Source organism: Lithobates pipiens, unplaced genomic scaffold (assembly GCF_037356315.1).
Source record: "Lithobates pipiens isolate NorthernLeopardFrog02 unplaced genomic scaffold, aLitPip1_a1.2 Scaffold_28, whole genome shotgun sequence".
In the NCBI taxonomy this organism is placed as follows: domain Eukaryota; kingdom Metazoa; phylum Chordata; class Amphibia; order Anura; family Ranidae; genus Lithobates; species Lithobates pipiens.
In genome coordinates this window covers 100,994,222-101,012,050 of record NW_027507789.1, presented here as the reverse complement: position 1 = coordinate 101,012,050, position 17,829 = coordinate 100,994,222, and positions in this window count along the sequence as shown.

The window sequence follows — 17,829 nt, the reverse complement described above, 5'->3', positions numbered from 1 at the left end:
CCATATGTACGTCTCAGTTCTTGGAAAGTCATTAGCCTACCCTGATGAACTATGTGCAGTTCTGGATAAATTTACTAAAACTTTTTTTTACAAGAAACCTTGTTTTCCTTAGGAAAGTGATAACTAGGCAGTGGATGAGATCCCTTCCACCCAAGGTAACGGATTGGAAACGGGAGGTTAATCTGACACTCCCATACAAAAAATTCATATATAAAAATAGGGGATGCCCAACTAAATACAATAAAATCTGGGATAAGTGGCTGCAAGAGGCTGATACATTTACTTAGGAAATTTCGAGTACTGTTGGAATGGATGAAATGTATATAGTGGTACATTGCTCTGCTATAATACCTATTGTATGTTGTGATGACGAAATATTCCTTTATGTGCTGTTATGACTATTGTGAAGCACTTCCTGACTGTTTGGTGCTTCCTGTTATGATTGTAATCTCTGCAATAACGTTCAATAAACAACACCTGTTTAATATAATAATAAAAAATGTCATTTTGTGCAGGGAATCTTCTAAACATGGGAAACATGTGCTACTTCACAGGCATGCTATACACACCCCCCAGGCACGACATTTAAAGGAATATTTTTCACTTTAATCGTCATTAAAATCAGTGCTCCCGAAACAACGGCCGTTTAAAAAAAATGTTTTTGCATTGATCCATGTCCCCTGGGGCAGGAGTCGGGTCCCCAAACCCTTTTTAGGACAATATGTTGCATATTATCCTTTAAAATTAGCACTTTTGATTTCAAACGTTCGAGTCCCATAGACTTTAATGGGGTTCTAAAGTTCGTACGAATTTTTGGTCCGTTCGAAGGTTCTGGTGTGAACCGAACCGGGAGGGGTTTCTTAGAATGTGGGAGGCCTGAATAGCAAATTTAAGAGTGCCTCAATATTCCAATACTTAAAGGTGGTGAAGCCTCATATCGTCCTTCTGCAGGAAACTCACCTGGATGGCAGTAGAAGTTTGGCATTACGTAAGCCCCGGATTTAAAAGGCTTTTCATGCCACCTTCTCAAGCTTCGCCAGGGGGGTATCTATACTTATTGGTAAGGCAAGTCCATGCACAATTCAACAGGTGGTCTCTGATCCGGGGGATGATATGTGGCATTGGTTATGGACATCTGCAACTACAAAATGCTGTTGGTTAATGTGTACGTTCCGCCTCCATTTAATGTACAATTTTTATATGATTTATTTGTGAAGCTGGCCCCTCATGCACATCTCTCGCTCCTGATTATGGGGGATTTTAATGCTACCTTGGAGGCATGGGACTCCTCCAACCCCGGGATGGGGAGGGGGATCAGAGGACTTGCAGTCTTGGGCCTCGGTAGCTGGTTTGACTGAGCTATGGAGATCCAAAAATCCTACAGGTATATATTATTCTCACCTTTCTCAGTCTCATCACTCCTCAGCCAGGATTGACCTGGCATTTGGTAATCTGGCACTGTTGCCACATGTGAGAGGGGTGGACTACCTGGCAGGAGGCTTATCAGATCATGATCCCCTCACCATATCACTGCACTTCCCTGTGGGTCGGGGATCGAAGGGCTGAAGGCTTGCCCCAGGCTGGTTGCAGGAAGAACAGATATCCTCCCATCTTAGTCCCGGTTACGGATTATTGGGCCACAAATGCAGAGACGGCTAATCCACCGGTTGTATGGTATGCCTTTAAAGTGGTGATACAAAGGGAATGTATAGCGGCAATTAAAAGAGCATGAGTATATCAAAATTCAGAAATCCAGTTGTTGCAAGACAAGGAAAGGGAATGTGCGGGCGTTAATGTTGTGGACCCATTGGACTCCTTCTATTCAGCATTACTGGAAGCCAGGAGACAGCGCTCCTTGCATTGTAATAACCTGGCTCACACAGAGGCTAAACACATGACTAATTTGCTGTTTGCTGAAGGGGATAAAAATGGGAAGCTGCTGGCCAGACTAGTAGCAGACAATAATCAAATTACACATATCACAATCATTAGAGGCCAAAATGGAGATTTGCTTAAAGACCCAGCTGACATATTAGCTGAGTTTCAGAAATACTTCTCATCTCTGTATGCCCCAAGCCCACTGTACAACCCAGAAGCCTTAGATGTTTAGCTGGGGGGCCTGGCCCTTCCAAGGTTATCCGATGACACTACTGGAATATTGCTTACATCAAAAGAAACTCCCAGACTCAATGTTAGATGCTTATATGATTTTACTACATAAACCTGGTAAGGACCCGCTAGAATGTTCTTCATATCGACCCATTTCTTTGCTAAATATGGACCTTAAAATCTTGACTAAAGTTCTGGTGAGGAGACTGGCTGATGTAGTTTCCTCTCTGGTAGCTATAGACCAGACAGGTTTTATGCTCGGCAAGTCTACTGACACCAACTTGAGAAGACTGTTCACCCATTTGCAACTCCCTAACCAGGATTCATCCCATAGAAGCTTTGTCTCAATTGATATCGAAAAAGCTTTCGATTCAATTGATTGGCACTTTATGCATATAGTCCTTGAACTCATTGGATTCGGCCCGTGCTTTCACCAATGGATCTCTCTCCTGTATAGTACACCGGGGACGGCTATTCACATGGGAACCCATACTTCTGAGTATTTCGTGGTGGGTATAGGTACTAGGCAGGGGTGCCCATTGTCGCCTTTCCTGTTTGCGCTCATGATGGAGTCATTGGCAGTGGCATTGAGGGCATCGGTAGATGTTAAAGCAATCAGGGTGGGCAACATAGATGAGGGATTGGCGCTGTATGCCAACAATCTCTTACTGTTTTTGCAGCATCCTGGGTAGTCATTGGTGGCAGCCTTGGATATCATGAATACTTTTACTACTCAGGGTTAAACGTCAACTGGAACAAGTCGTCCAGTCTACCATTAGATGAAGGTGCCAGGACTAAGGCTAATCAGAATTTACCTTTAAAATGGGTCTCCCAGATTACGTATCTTGGAATCAAGGTGACGGCAGACGTGTTGGATTACATGTCCCTAAACTTGATGCCTCTTGTAACTTTTTTTCAGCAAAAAGCACAGCTCTGACAAAAACTCCCACTATCACTGATGGCAGGGTCAACCTTATAAAGATGAAAATTCTCCCTGTAATTTTGTATTTCTTGAGGAATGCTCTGGTTTGGATTCTGAAGTAATTTTTCAAGAAATGGATGGGATAACCGGCTCGTTTCTATGGGCCCTTAAAATGCCTAGAATAGGATTGAAAGTTCTGCAGGAGCCATGGGGGCAGGGAGGGTTGGCGCTGCCTGATTGGCGTAAATACTATTTAGCAGGCCAAATGGTCTTTGTGAACAGATGGCTGGTCTCAGATTCTGGGGACTCGGCTACGGTTTTGGAAGCGGCCCACTTGGGCTCCTACGAGTCCCTTAGTCTGGCCATCCACCAGAGCACTAAGAGAAATCTCCCGCTTACAGAATCAATGAAAGCCACTATTAAAGCCTGGGAGGAGGCGGTGAAACTGGCCTGTCCTAGCTACAGAGGGTTCTCCCCCTTGACCCCCCTCTGGATGAACCTGAACTTAAAACAATTTTACGTGTTGGAGGATCCCATGGGATGGGCAATTAAGGGGGTTAAATTACTCAAAGATATTACAGGAGACAGAGAACTCTTGACATTTGACATCCTCAAAGCCAGGCACGACCTTCCAAACTCTCAGTACTTTAGGTATCTCCAATTGAGACATGCATTCCAGAGACAGTTTAGGGAGGAGAGGGTTGAATCTTTCCCCTCCAGATTTGAAGAATTACTTATGACAGAAGAGCTGCCCAAAACCCTTTCAGTGACGTATAAGGACTTGTTTAAAGTTAGTCCCAAGGCATTACTTAAATGTAGAGAACGCTGGGAGGCTGAGGTACCAGACATACAAGGAGATGAGATTGGGATGATATGTGGGAGCACTCATTTCAACATCTAGTGGCAGCAAGGGATAGGCTCATTCAGTTTAAATTCTTACATAGAATATATTATACCCCAGCTAGATTGGCCTCCATATATCCATCTGTCCCCTCAGAGTGTTGGCGATGCTCGTTTGCTCCAGCCGACATGCATCATGTGTTTTGGAGTTGTCCCCAAATCCAGCTGTTCTGGTCTGGGGTCAGTTCCTGTATAACTGAGGTGCTGGTAAAGCTAACCATTAATGTATGTCTCCTGGGTATGGTGGAGGAGGTGGTCCCCTCAAGGGCTCACAGAATGTTACTTACAATTTTATTATTCTATGGGAAGAAGTCTATTTTGCTTAAGTGGAAAAAAACGGGTGCTCCAGAAGTAGCCTTCTGGAAGGTTTTGGTGAATGCAATGATCCCACTGTATAAAGCAACTTATATTTCTAGAGGTTGTGGCAAGAAATTTGAAAAAGTATGAAGGGCATGGTATGAGTCTAATCAAACAGTGGGTTAGTGCTAGATTGATTTAAGACTATGGGATGGGTCATCCGTGTCAAATGTCATCCTCCTGAAATGGGTGAAGCCCGCACATCTGCAACTCCATTGCTACACGTGAAATGAAGGGGCGTTTGTTCCTATGCATTGATAATATTCTTGGATGGGGGGGGGGGAAGGGAACTGAGTAAAGGGGGGGGGGGGGTACACTGGTATAGTAGTTGTCAAGATGGCAATAGTTGTATAATCTTGCTGGCCATGTTGGCTGAATGTCCGAATGGTGTTGTGCCAAGTTGTTTTTGTGTTGTATGAAAAACTTAATGAAAATAATTTTACAAAAAAATAAAAAATATACAGTGGTCAGTTTACAGGGGGGGGGGGGGCAGAACCAGACAGGATCAACCAGGTATTTACAGAGGTGATACAGGGGGCACAATTACACAGCACATGCACTGTGCTTTTGTTCATACTTTAAAGGAACAGAATACATTTTTTTTCTAGGGAAACAAACACTTTTGAAAATGATATATAAATAACAGAAATATTCAATAAATGAACATAGGAAGGATACATACAGCATCTTTGGTGTGCATACACATATAGACAATGCATTTTGTGTAAGTAGGTATATTTTATTTAGGGTTAACAAATTACAATAAAAAACAAATGACATTATAAGAATTACATCGGACAAACAACTTTACAACTATAGTTGTAATTCAAAAATTGACCAATAGATGTCAGGGCATGCTAAAAAAAACAACTCACTTAGTGTTATATGACATACAGGCGGTACCCGAGTTACTAACTCTAAACAGGTAACCTGTAAAATGTTTAAAGCGTAGCCTATGGAGATTTTTAAGTACCGAAGTTTATCGCCATTCAACGAGTATGTGACATTTTAAACATGTTAGGCATCTATTTACTCTGTGTAACATCATCTTTATTTATTTTTTTATTCATTAAAGTGTATTTATTCCAAACGGAGTTTGAAAGTCTGCTAGGCAAATAGTGTGTGACATAAAATATTGCAACAATCGCCATTTTATTCTCTAGGATCTCTGCTAAAAAAAAAATTCTAAGTAATTTTTCAGAGACTGATGAGTGCATAGTGAGAATCACTGCTACCACAAGTGTCACCGTTACTCCACTATATGGCCACACAGCTAGCTGCAATGGGAACAAACATCAGAGGATATGTATCCCTAGGAGAGCAAGAGAGACATACCACAGCTGAGTAGCCAATCGGATGTTCTGAGGACCATGAGTACAATAGATCTCAGAGACCCTAGATGTTGCTGCAAACGGTCATATCGCTGTGCACTGGCATATGTGGATTGGATACCCATTACATGGGACTACTGGAGCCTCGCAGGCCAGACCTCATACACCTTAGTGAGTCAATACTATCGTAATACTCAGCTGGATTGGATGGGCTGTTTTTGCTCTTGCTATCTATATTACAACCTTATTTTTGGTTCCTACAGCGCTGATCACAGTAACCAGTGATACTCATAGCGGACTTCCATATTTCATGTGGATACAGCCATAGTCTCTCACATAGCTACACTATAGCCGATGGAGATAATACACCCTAACTCAGAATATGAATATTCACTTATTTATTTTTGCACCATCCCTAATGTCTCCATGTGGTTGCATATGGCAATATCTGCTTAAGACAATTTTTTGCTTTGGTAATAATTATTGAGTTTTATGCATACGGACTCTCCGGGGCAACACACATTTCAGGCTATTTATCTAGACCAGAAATTCTTTACTTTGTAGAGCTTTGCACCTTATTTACCCACTGTGGTTCTAAGGTGGGGTGCTGAGTCTTCAGGGTACAGGCAGGTCATGTCATTTTGTGTTTTGTTATTTTAGAGTTGTACAGGCAGATAGACAGGGAACAGGGGGCTCTTAGTGGGGGACGGTAACAGCTTCCACTGCAGTATTCATTACATCTTTGGGTGGTATACAGTGCCTTGAAAAAGTATTCACACCCCTTAAAATTCTCCACATTTTGTCATGTTACAACCAAAAATGTAAATGTATTTTATTGGGATTTTATGTGATAGACCAACACAAAGTGGCACATAATTGTGAAGTGGAAGGAAAATGATAAATGGTTTTCAATTTTTTTTTACAAATATGTGAGAAGTGTGGCATGCATTTTATTCAGCCACCTTTACTCTGATACCCCTAACTAAAATCTAGTGAAACCAATTGCCTTCAAAAGTCACCTAATTAGTAAATAGAGTCCATCTGTGTGTAATTTAATCTCAGTATAAATACAGCTGTTCTGTGAAGCCCTCAGAGGTTTGGGGAAGAACCTTAGTGAACAAACAGCATCATGAAGCCCAATAAACACAAGACAGGTCAGGGATAACGTTGTGTAGCCTCCTGGTCCTAAACAGGGCTGCTAATAAATCTAGTTGTGCTAGGTGGTAACTAGCCTGGCTAATTGGTAGGTTGATCCACTGATTCCTGTCTTAAGTCTGAGTTTGGGGTAGTCTCTCTCTTCTGTTCGCTGTGTATGCTGGGATATACAAAAGAGAGAAATCAACCGGCAATTAAAGATAACCACCACCGCATCCCATATATATAGAATCAATGGAAAAAGGAAAAATGCCCCAAGGGACTTTTATGGGTGGGATTAATAATGTAGTCAATACAAAAATGTAAAAATATAAAAAATAGAATTTTTATTAATACATCATAATAATAAAGACAAAAGATAAATAATGAAAAAACAACAAGAAAGGCAGCAATATATATGCAGAAACTTTTGTAGTATGTACATGGAAAGAACCACAAACTAAATAATCAGAGCATTATCCAATATACTCCTGATATCCAACATGTTTCAGATTAATATTTCTATGTATTCCTTCAGGGATCTCAAAGAGAGACTGCAATATCTAGCAAATGTTTAAAAAAATATTATTAATTAAGTACGGTATGCAGCGTAAAGCATTTAAATAAATGACTTAAATGGAAAATGCAGGAGAGAATTATTTTCAGGTGCATTTACTAGGCATTTTTTAGTTGGGAACTTTTTTTCTCTGTGGATCTTTCTTTATTTAGATTACTTTTATCTGGCTTTTCTAGACTGTATCTTCACTACATCAATTTAGACAGTTTTCCTTGCTATTATAGCCATCTGTCTAGTCTTTGATATAGGTTTTTTGCTTAGTGATTTTCACTCTCTGTTTGTTGCTTGCATGGGTTCCCTGGGTGGGTTGGCATTCCGGCTGGTGTCTTATCATATAAGGTCCCCCATCAGATAGCGTCCGCTGTGTACTGCGCATGCGCAGTACACAGCAACACAGATTCCGAAAATAGCCGAGGATGACTTTCACAACCCTATGTCCGCTTGGATGGTGGGGCTACCACCTCCACTCACGGCGCAGGCGCCGTTCAGCTTCGGAGATTTTAGGAAGCTTCTTCTGCCCCGTACTGCGCATGCGCTGCCTCTGCTGACACTATGTCTTAGCAAGGGGCGGTGCCGACATGCCTTTTGGGCAGGCTCCCGTTTCCTTTACTTTTGATTCGCCGATGTTCTCTAGCCATTGCCTGACTTACTAACTTTCTGTGGGTGGTGCACTAATCCCCACAGGGAGTATTTACATACCTAATTGGCACCATACATCTGTGGCTCACTTCAAACAGTCTGTAACAGACTGTTTGCTACTTTGCATCAGATTGTTGGTAAGCCCATATTTTGTTTTGCCCTTACATTACATTGATGGGTAGAGGGGATTACTAATTTACCACTGCAATACTATATATAAATCTTTTATGGATGGCTTCCACACTATTTTTTAGTTGGGAACTTTTTTTCTCAGTGCATCTTTATTTAGATTACCTTTATCTGGCTTTTCTAGACTGTATCTTCACTACATCAATATAGAGACAGTTATCCTTGCTATTATAGCCATCTGTCTAGTCTTTGATATAGGTTTTTTTCTTAGTGATTTTTCACTCTCTGTTTATTTAGGGGGTTTAAGCCCCTTTCAGACCTGCTCCTCATGGATACGGTGGCCCCCATTGTCTCCTTTCTGGATCATAGAACCAAAGAGGACAGTTGTCCAATTTGTAGTCTATAAGTGGTGCTATGATTTTCCACCTTACTAGGCTACCTACCGAATTTTGATCTGTTAGACTTTTTCTGAAACAAACGTGAAGTTTGCAATCAATCCAATCCTATTTTTTTGGAAACAACTTTTTAGCCTGATCTGGATGCTGAAACCTTGGTGGCTCGTTTGATCATAATTAATATATATTTTTTGCCTCTCAAAATGCCTAGTAAGTGCACCTGAAAATAATTCTCTCCTGCATTTTCCATTTAAGTCATTTATTTAAATGCTTTACGCTGCATACCGTACCTAATTAATCTTTTTTTTTTATACATTTGCTAGATATTGCAGTCTCTCTTTGAGATCCCTAAAGAATGAATTATACATATAAATATTAATCCGAAACATGTTGGATATCAGGAGTATATTGGATAATGCTCTGATTATTTAGAGTTTGTGGCTCTTTCCATGTACATCCTGCAAGAGTTTCTGCATATATATTGCTGCTTTTCTTGTTGTTTTTTCATTATTTATCTTTTGTCTTTATTATTATGATGTATTAATAAAAAATTTATTTTTTATATTTTTACATTTTTGTATTGACTACGTTATTAACCCCACCCATAAAAGTCCCTTGGGGCATTTCTCCTTTTTCCATTGATTGTGTATGCTGGGATAGGCTATTTATTTGGGAGGAGTCAGGCAGTCGGGGTTCTTCCCGCCCAAGGCTGCGGCCTGGGTGGGTGTGTGTTTAGAAGCTCCTGGTTGCTAGGCCTGAAGCCTATCCAGGAGGCATGCTGGCTGCTAGGTCCACTTGCAAAGAGTTATTATGCAGAAAGTAGCCGAGGAATATGGCCCTCTATACCCTTATGTACCTGAAAGTTTGGAAGCTAAAATTCAATGTAAGCGGGCGCAGTAGGTTGCTGTTGCTATTCGGAAGTATTTGAAAATTCCTATCCATTGTCATTTATGTTTCAATATCTTATTAAAGGTCTTTGCAAATAAGGTAAATTCCAATTATTTTTGAATAGTACGCAATATCCACAATTTCGATTGCATATAAACTAAACCAAAAATGATACCCACTGTTACTACACTAATACTGTGCGAAAAAGACATAGCATCGGTTCCCCCATTGGCAAGGGATCATTTCCTCTAAGATAGCTGTCCTTAGCACATTGCTGAGATATAGAGCTGCAAGCCACCGAATTGATTCTCAGTGAACCAATCCAACTTGGTAGTTTGTATAGAGGCCATAAAACATGAATGTCCCAGCATGTCTTTCTATTGTATGATGTCAATGTGATTGAATGGGGTTTAGGCTACATCCTACATCTCAGGAGGAGCAGATCCTCTCAACCAATAGGAGAGAGATGCTCTGATCCCCCACAACCACCGGAATACGCAGTACAAATCTCTTAATAACAAGTGAGGAGGAGAAAGGAAGAGTAGGAAAAAGGGAGAACAAGAGAAAAGGAAGGGGAAAGAGGAAGGGGGAAAAGAGTCCACGCTCTGGTCCATCGCATTCGGGCAAACTCCTAGTCAGGTATGGTCTGGGGATCATTAGTCAAGTATCAAATCCACGGGCCCCATACCTTTTCAAACACCTTCAATTTATCCTGTAGAATTGCTTTTAACCGCTCATTAATCATATGCCAGGTGAGCTTATGTTTAAGCTGCTCAAATGGTATGGTAGCTGACTTCCAATTTTGCCTATAGTCATTTTGGCAGAGGCAAATCTAAAAGTAAGAAGTCGTCTCTGGTTTTTCGAGCGCTCCTTCACCTTACACCCCAGCAATGCATTCTTCGGGGACTTGGTCAGATTAAGAGAAAAATAAAGTTATTAACGCTGATCCACAACTTCCATACTTTAAGACATTGCCACCATATATGGTAGGTCGTCCCGTCCTGACCACATTTACTAAAACATTTAGATTAAGCATCTGGGACATGAGTAGCCAGTCTAGCCGGAAACCATATACCATCTCAGTAATACTTTATAGTTTGCTTCTATGATAGAAGTATTGATCAGTGACCTTGAAGCCACCAGTGATATTGAGTGCCAATCCTCAAGTTCATGGCCTTCTTGGATATCCTGTTCTCATTTGACCATATAACACAGTTTGGATGATGTATAGGTTAAAATGGTATATGTTGCAGATATATCTGACATCTGGTGGAGAGAATCAGGAAAGCAGGGGAAAAGTGGAGAAAAGATTCTTATATTGAAAGGCCTGAATATTATCGGTGTCTGGTGAGTGTATCCTCATTGAGGAGCTTCGTTGCTTCACGTGGTGGAATTTGGTGGAAGCTTCAGACAGAGTACAGCAAGGACTTTCTTACTGAGCCACTTTTTTACTTCTTCTGTTTTCTGGGACTTTATGGGACTATAGTTATTTAATTTATTTGAGTGTCCACCATCACATGTGGACATAAACAAGCGCTGCTGCAATATTTTAGAGGAATTTTTAGTTTATGACCTCTTTTCTATTGTCTTTTCAAAATGTTTTTTTTTTTAAATGGTAGCTGCTCAAAAGGTATTTTACCTGGGCATTTAGTAAGCTTCAGGGGATTCATCTATAAGGTGCAGAGTGGTGATATTTAGGGCTCAGTTTATACACCAATTTTTTGCATATAGTTATGTTGCAGATATATGACCGCAAATTTTATTGTACCTGTGACATAAATATTCCATAGGTGACATAGTTACAAGATCACATTTGTGAGATAAAGTGTGCATGTAATGTGTTATTTGGGTGTATCAAAATTGTTCAGAGTCCGGAATTTTGTGTTTGTCTATTAGGGTTTGATTGGACATCATTTCCTTCTGATTGCATAGGTCTGCGATGCACAGGAAGCCATTGTTGGACCACCCTTCGAATACCAATGGGATGAGGCCCGGGTGCAAGGCCTTGTTTTGCAACAAGGGAGCCAATGGACTATGGGGAGATTTGAAATGATAAGTCTTAGCCCTTGTACACATGGTCGGACATTTGGACAACAAAATTCGTCAGATTTTTTCAGACGGATTTTTTTTCCTGAAACTGGTGTTGCATACACAGGATTGGACAAAGTTGTCGGAAAATCTGTTCGCTCGTAACGTGATGACATTTTTTGGTTACGACCGGACTACGTTCAGGCTAGTAGCCAATAGCTTTGGTCTAGGAATTTGATCTGAGCATGCGGGGCACTTTGTCCGATCGGAATTCTCTACAAATGATCGGACAAGGTCCGATCGGAGCATGTTGTCGGAAATTTTTTATATCCAGCTCTCAAACTTTGTTGGTCGGACATTCTGACGGAAAAAGTCAGATGAAACCCAACACGGTCCGATCTGACTTTTTCCTTCGGAATGTCCGACCATGTGTACAAGGGCTTAGACAATCTATCCCATATACTAAATAATAATGATAGGGATTGGCACAAGATCGGTGGCCAGTCTTTCATTGACAACCACTTAGCATGGGAAATTGGCCTATATTGCCCTAAATATGACTCCAACGACATCCACAATGGATAAGGCTGCTGAGAATGGAATTTAGTGAGTTTCAACAAATCAGGAACTCCCAAGCTCCCCTTCTGTTTTGGGGTAAACAGTATACGTTTATTCACCCTAGGCCTCTTGTCTCCCCAAATAAATTGAAGAAGTTATTTTTGAAACACATTTAGATCAGATCTATGATTGTATAAAAGTCTTGGTAGGACATTCATTTTTACTGAATGTATTCTGCCAAAACATGACGGAGGGTGTAGTTGCCATATAGTCATGTCCAGCGTTAGGCATTTATACAATGCAGGATAGTTCAGAGAATATAAGGTATTTAAAGAGGGTGTTAAGTGGATGCAGGGGTCAAGTCCTGGGGAAAAAAGTGTGGGAACTCCCACTTAAGATCCACTCGCCCAACAAAAAAAATAAAAAAAATGATATGCTCATATGCACGAGAGCTTCAAAAGTGGTATTTTTCATCCAATTTTCGTATTGTTTGTATGAAGCTTAACAGTTAGTACAAAAAAATCCTCAATAAACGTGTACAAATAACGTAACGTAACGGTAAAACGTGTACAAATAACAATTTAAAAAAAAAAAAAAAATACAGTAATTCTCTGAATAATCAGCATTCATTCAATTGTACTTCCATGCAAATGTGAACATCATGTTCTGATCTTTATTGGTAGAATGTTATTTTGTACTGTATATAGAGTGTTTATGTGGTGAGTTTACACTTTTCATTGAACTGAGTTTGGATAACACAGGGTTAAACTGAAAGGTCATAAATGAACTGCACATTATCTGGACAAAATGCTTGGGGAGATAGTGATGTGTTCCTGCTTAGGAGATGTATATTAGCTTGGGGGGCTGCAAACTCTGCAGGGCTCCAACACACACTCGCTGCTATTCCAACCCTTCACATATTTCCACATAAACTTCCCTCCTGGCATTAAACTTTGCCAGGTATTGGGCTCAGCTTACCACCCCAAATTGATGTTCCTCCCTCAGCTCACCTCTCTCCCTGCATGTCCTGTGAGCAGAATAGCTGTGCTCCTCCTCTGGGTTCTCTCATCATATGGCACCGAAGATAGAGGACGGGGGGATTCAGCGGCACACAGAGCAAGTATGCAGAAGACTGTGGGTGGGGGGGATGAGGAGACAGAAGTGGAGGAGCACATCATGAGAGGTCTGACTAAATACAATCTCTTAGCACCAGGGACCTGATCTACCCGTCGGCTAGCTGTGATTGACAGGTAAAATGAAGCGGAAGCTGTCATGGGGCCCCCTACTGGCAATGCTTGAATGGTCAGGTGTGCGGCACTTACTATTGCGAGCTGTGTCGGCAGCTGCTAGTGTAGCACCTGCCACACAGCTTGCATACTTCAAAGTTTTGCAGGACACGGCTACTAACAGGAACTGAGTTCCTGTTGTGGAAAAAGTACAGGAACTCTGTTCCCAAGCGTTCCCGCAGGACTTGAGCCCTGAGTGGATGCCTAGATAAGGGAGCGCATCCGATTCCCAGCGAAACTTAAAAGATCATTCCAGGGCCATTTTAGTGATATTCTGTAGAGCTATGTTTAGTGCTCGGGATTTGTTGTGGTCAATGGTGAGGCCGGAGATTCTAGCGAAAAGCCATAGGATTATATAAAGGTGGTGATCGGTGAGGAGATGACCATCAGGATGTGATCTGCGAATAACATACATTTGTAAAAAAAAGAGAGTGAAAAACTGCGCTAATGTGAATAAACAATAAGTAACAAAATAGTCCCAAAGAACTGAGTTCAGCTGTGGCTTAGCTGTATCACATAATTACAGAAATAGACAATTCAGAAAAATATTAAGCAGCGCTAAGTGCACTATAACAAAATAAAGTGACAATGTAAATACAATACTGTTCTGCCCCCAACCAGTGGGGGAGCAAATATAAATGTTGTTCCCTGCCACACCCTTGAGTGGGCAGACCACAACTTAGTGTACAAAAAATATATGAATCAGGTGATCACATCTGAAAAACACCCCGTGAACCAAGAGTCTCTAAAAACGCACAGATTGATGAACAAATAGATAAAATGAAATGAAAAAAAAAGTCCAGCTGTAATGGATTAAATACAAATGGGATCCTCCATAAACGAAAAGTGTTCAATCCACCACCAAATATCTGAAGTTACTTCTTACCAGAACTTCATGACCCCCCGCTACAGAGGATCACAGTGAGCATACAAGTATACGGTTGTCCCCCACTTCAAAGGAATCCTTCCTGTTCGCCTTACACCACCCTTTCCATGTACGAATAGCTGGATGCATTTTTCATGGGATACCTCTCACATATTTGGAAGGCTTGCTCTCTTTCCGGGAATCACCACCACTGCTGTGTGCGCTCCCGATCGCCCGGCGGCCCGTTTCCAATCCAGCCTCCTAATATTTCCTGAGTGCGTTTGGTTTTTGCTGCGAACTGAGTTAGTTTACCTCGGATGGTGGCACGCAGCCCGGCCGGTCAGGAAAGGGGGTGGGGACGAGCGAACGGTCCCCCCTCCTTAGCCATACTAGGCTGCATGCCCTCAACATGGGGGGTGCTTTGGGGACCCAAAGCACCTTGTCCCCATGTTGATGAGGACAAGGGCCTCTTCCCGACAACCCTGGCCGTTGGTTGTCGGGGTCTGCGGGCGGGGGACTTATCGGAATCCCAAAGGAGAAGTAAGACTGGTGCGAACCGTAGCCAAGATACGATCAGGAGGAATCATAAGAACCAGAACCAACTCTGACTTCGAAGTGGAGGAAAATTGTTGTGATAAGGCATCAGCCCTTACATTCTTAGTACCGAGTAAGAATGAGAATGAGACAATGTAATTAAAGCTCGACAAGAAAATAGCCCATCGCGCCATTCTGGGAGAGAGTCACTTAGCCTCAGACAAAAATGTAAGGTTCTTATGGTCAGTAAGAATAAGAACAGGCACAGTGATACCTTCAAGGAAATTCTTTCAGGGCTAAAATGATCGCCAACAGCTCTCTGTCACCAATCTCATAATTGCACTCAGCAGGTGACATAGCGCTCTCAGAGTTAGGACGTTGAGACAGAAGGGCACCAACTCCAGTCTCAGAAGCATCAACTTCTAGGATAAAAGGCAACGTAGGATCAGGATGTGCCAACACAGGAGCAGAAACAAAGGCAGCCTTCAGAGTCTCAAATGGCTTAATGGACTCAGGGTTACCGTCCTTTCTGGTCATATCAGTCAGGGGCTTGACCAGAGACGAGAAGTTACAAATAAACTTCCGATAGTAGTTGGTAAAACCCAGGAAACGCTGCAGAAGACGTAAACCCACGGGTCGAGACCACTGTAGGACTGCCGAAAGTTTCTCTGGGTCCATCGAAAAACAGCAGTGGAAATGACATGCCCAGGAATGTAACCTGTTCTGGATGGAACTCGCACTTCTCCAGTTTACAATAGAGATTATTCTCTCAGTTTCTGAAGTACACGACAGACATCTGTGTGGTGGCTCTCCAGGGACCTGGAAAATATGTGGATATCATCGAGATAAACCACCACACATAACTGCAACAAATCTTGGAGGACATTGTTAATACATTCCTGGAAAACTGCGGGGGCGTTACAAAGGCCAAAAAGCATTACCAGGTATTCACAATGGCCTGTTCTGGTATTAAACACAGTTTTCCACTCGTTGCCCTCCTTAATGCGCACGAGATTGTATACCCCTCTCCAGTCAAGCTTTGTGAAAACCATTGCTCCCTTGCAGGGCTCGAGTCCTGCGGGAACGCGTCCCTGCACTTTTTTCACAGCAGGAACGCCATTCCCTTTGCAGGACTAGAGCCGCCCGAGGCTCTAGCACATGCATCATCTAAATGGCGGACCGCGGGCCAAGTCCGGACCTCGTCAATGATCTGGGCGGCCCCAGAGCGGTCACGCCATTTAGGATTTGCTTTTTTGTCTTCAGCTGCCGCTGCCTGTTAGCTGTGTTGTCTTCACAGAGCCGGCATCGGAAGAGCAGCACAGTAATGCACGGAGGGCAGGGGCTTGCCCAGTTAACTGATTGGTTGATAGAATGCAGAGCGGTTCTATTAACCAATCTGTTAACTGGGGCAGGTCCCGCCCTCTGTCCATCCCTTTGCTGCACTTCCGATGTCAGCTGTGTGCCTTCGATGTCATCTGCTGTGTCCTGTGTAAGGTAAGACAGGGAAGAGGGCACTGTTATGAAGGACGAAGGGGGAAAGTATCAGAAACTGAAAGGAATGAAGAGGGGTGATATAAAAGGGAGGCAGGGCAGGAATATGAAGGGGGGTGCTACAAAGGGGGTGAGGACAGGAATGTAAAGGGGGTGCCATAAGGGGGGGTGAGGACAGGAATGTGAAGAAGGGTGCTATAAAGGGGCGGAGGACAGGTTTAAATTTTAAAACTGGCTACTTGGTCATCTTCTGTAGTATGTTACATTTGCAGTCTGATCATCTCCTGTAGTATGTCGCATTCGCAGTCTGGTCATCTCCTGTAGTCGCATTCGCAGTCTGATCATCTCCTGTAGTATGTGTCGCATTCGCAGTCTGGTCATCTCTTGTACTATGTCGCATTCGCAGTCTGGTCATCTCCTGTACTATGTCGCATTCGCAGTCTGGTCATCTCCTGTACTATGTCGAATTCGCAAGCTGGTCATCTCCTGTAATATGTCGCATTTGCAGTCTGGTCATCTCCTGTAGTCGTATTCGCAGTCTGGTCATCTCCTGTAGTATGTCGCATTCGCAGTCTGGGCATCTCCTGTAGTATGTCGCATTCGCAGTCTGGGCATCTCCTGTAGTATGTCGCATTCGCAGTCTGGTTATCTCCTGTACTATGTCGCATTCGCAGTCTGGTCATCTCCTATAGTATGTCGCATTCACAGTCTGGTCATCTCCTGTAGTCGCATTCGCATTCTGGTCATCTCCTGTAGTATGTCGCATTCGCAGTCTGGTCATCTCCTGTACTATGTCGCATTCGCAGTCTGGTCATCTCCTGTACTATGTCGCATTCGCAGTCTGGTCATCTACTGTACTATGTCGCATTCGCAGTCTGGTCATCTCCTGTAGTGTGTCACATTCACAGTCTGGTCATCTCCTGTAGTCGCATTCGCATTCTGGTCATCTCCTGTAGTATGTCGCATTTGCAGTCTGGTCATCTCCTGTAGCATGTCGCATTTGCAGTCACTGTATTTTCTGTGAAATATATATATGCATATGAACGTATCGTTTTTTTGTTTTTTGTTTTTTTTTGGTGGGGGAGTGGATCTTGGGTGGGAGTTCCCACATTTTTTTCCCCAGGACTTGACCCCTGCTCCCTTGAGGCAGTCAAATAACTAATACTAATAATGTAATCAATGGAATCGGGTAGGCATTCTTAATCGTGACACGATTGAGAGCCCTATAATCTATACAAGGTCTCAGTTCACCGCTCTTCTTCTTCATAAGAAGAAACTAGCACCAGCAGGAGATGAAGATTTGCGGATGAAACCTCGAGAAAGTTGCGTCAGCAACATACTCCTCCATGGCCTTATCATCCAAGACCGACAAAGGGTATGGCACCAGGTTGAAGGTCAATTGCGCAATCATAAGACTGGTGTGGAGGCAAACTACCGGCTTGACCTTTATCAAAGACATTGCTAAAATCGCGGTACTCTTCCAGCAGGGAGGGGAGTGAAGAGGTGCACAGGACCTTGGATACCTTCAGGAAGCATGTCTCACTGCATTGTGGTGACCAGGAAAGAACCTCAGCAAGGAGCCAATCAAAAGAGGGGTTGTGCCTCTGTAACCAAGGACAACCAATAACCAGCGGAAACCTGGGTGAGGAAATAACTTGGAATTGGATAATCTCACGGTGATGAGGC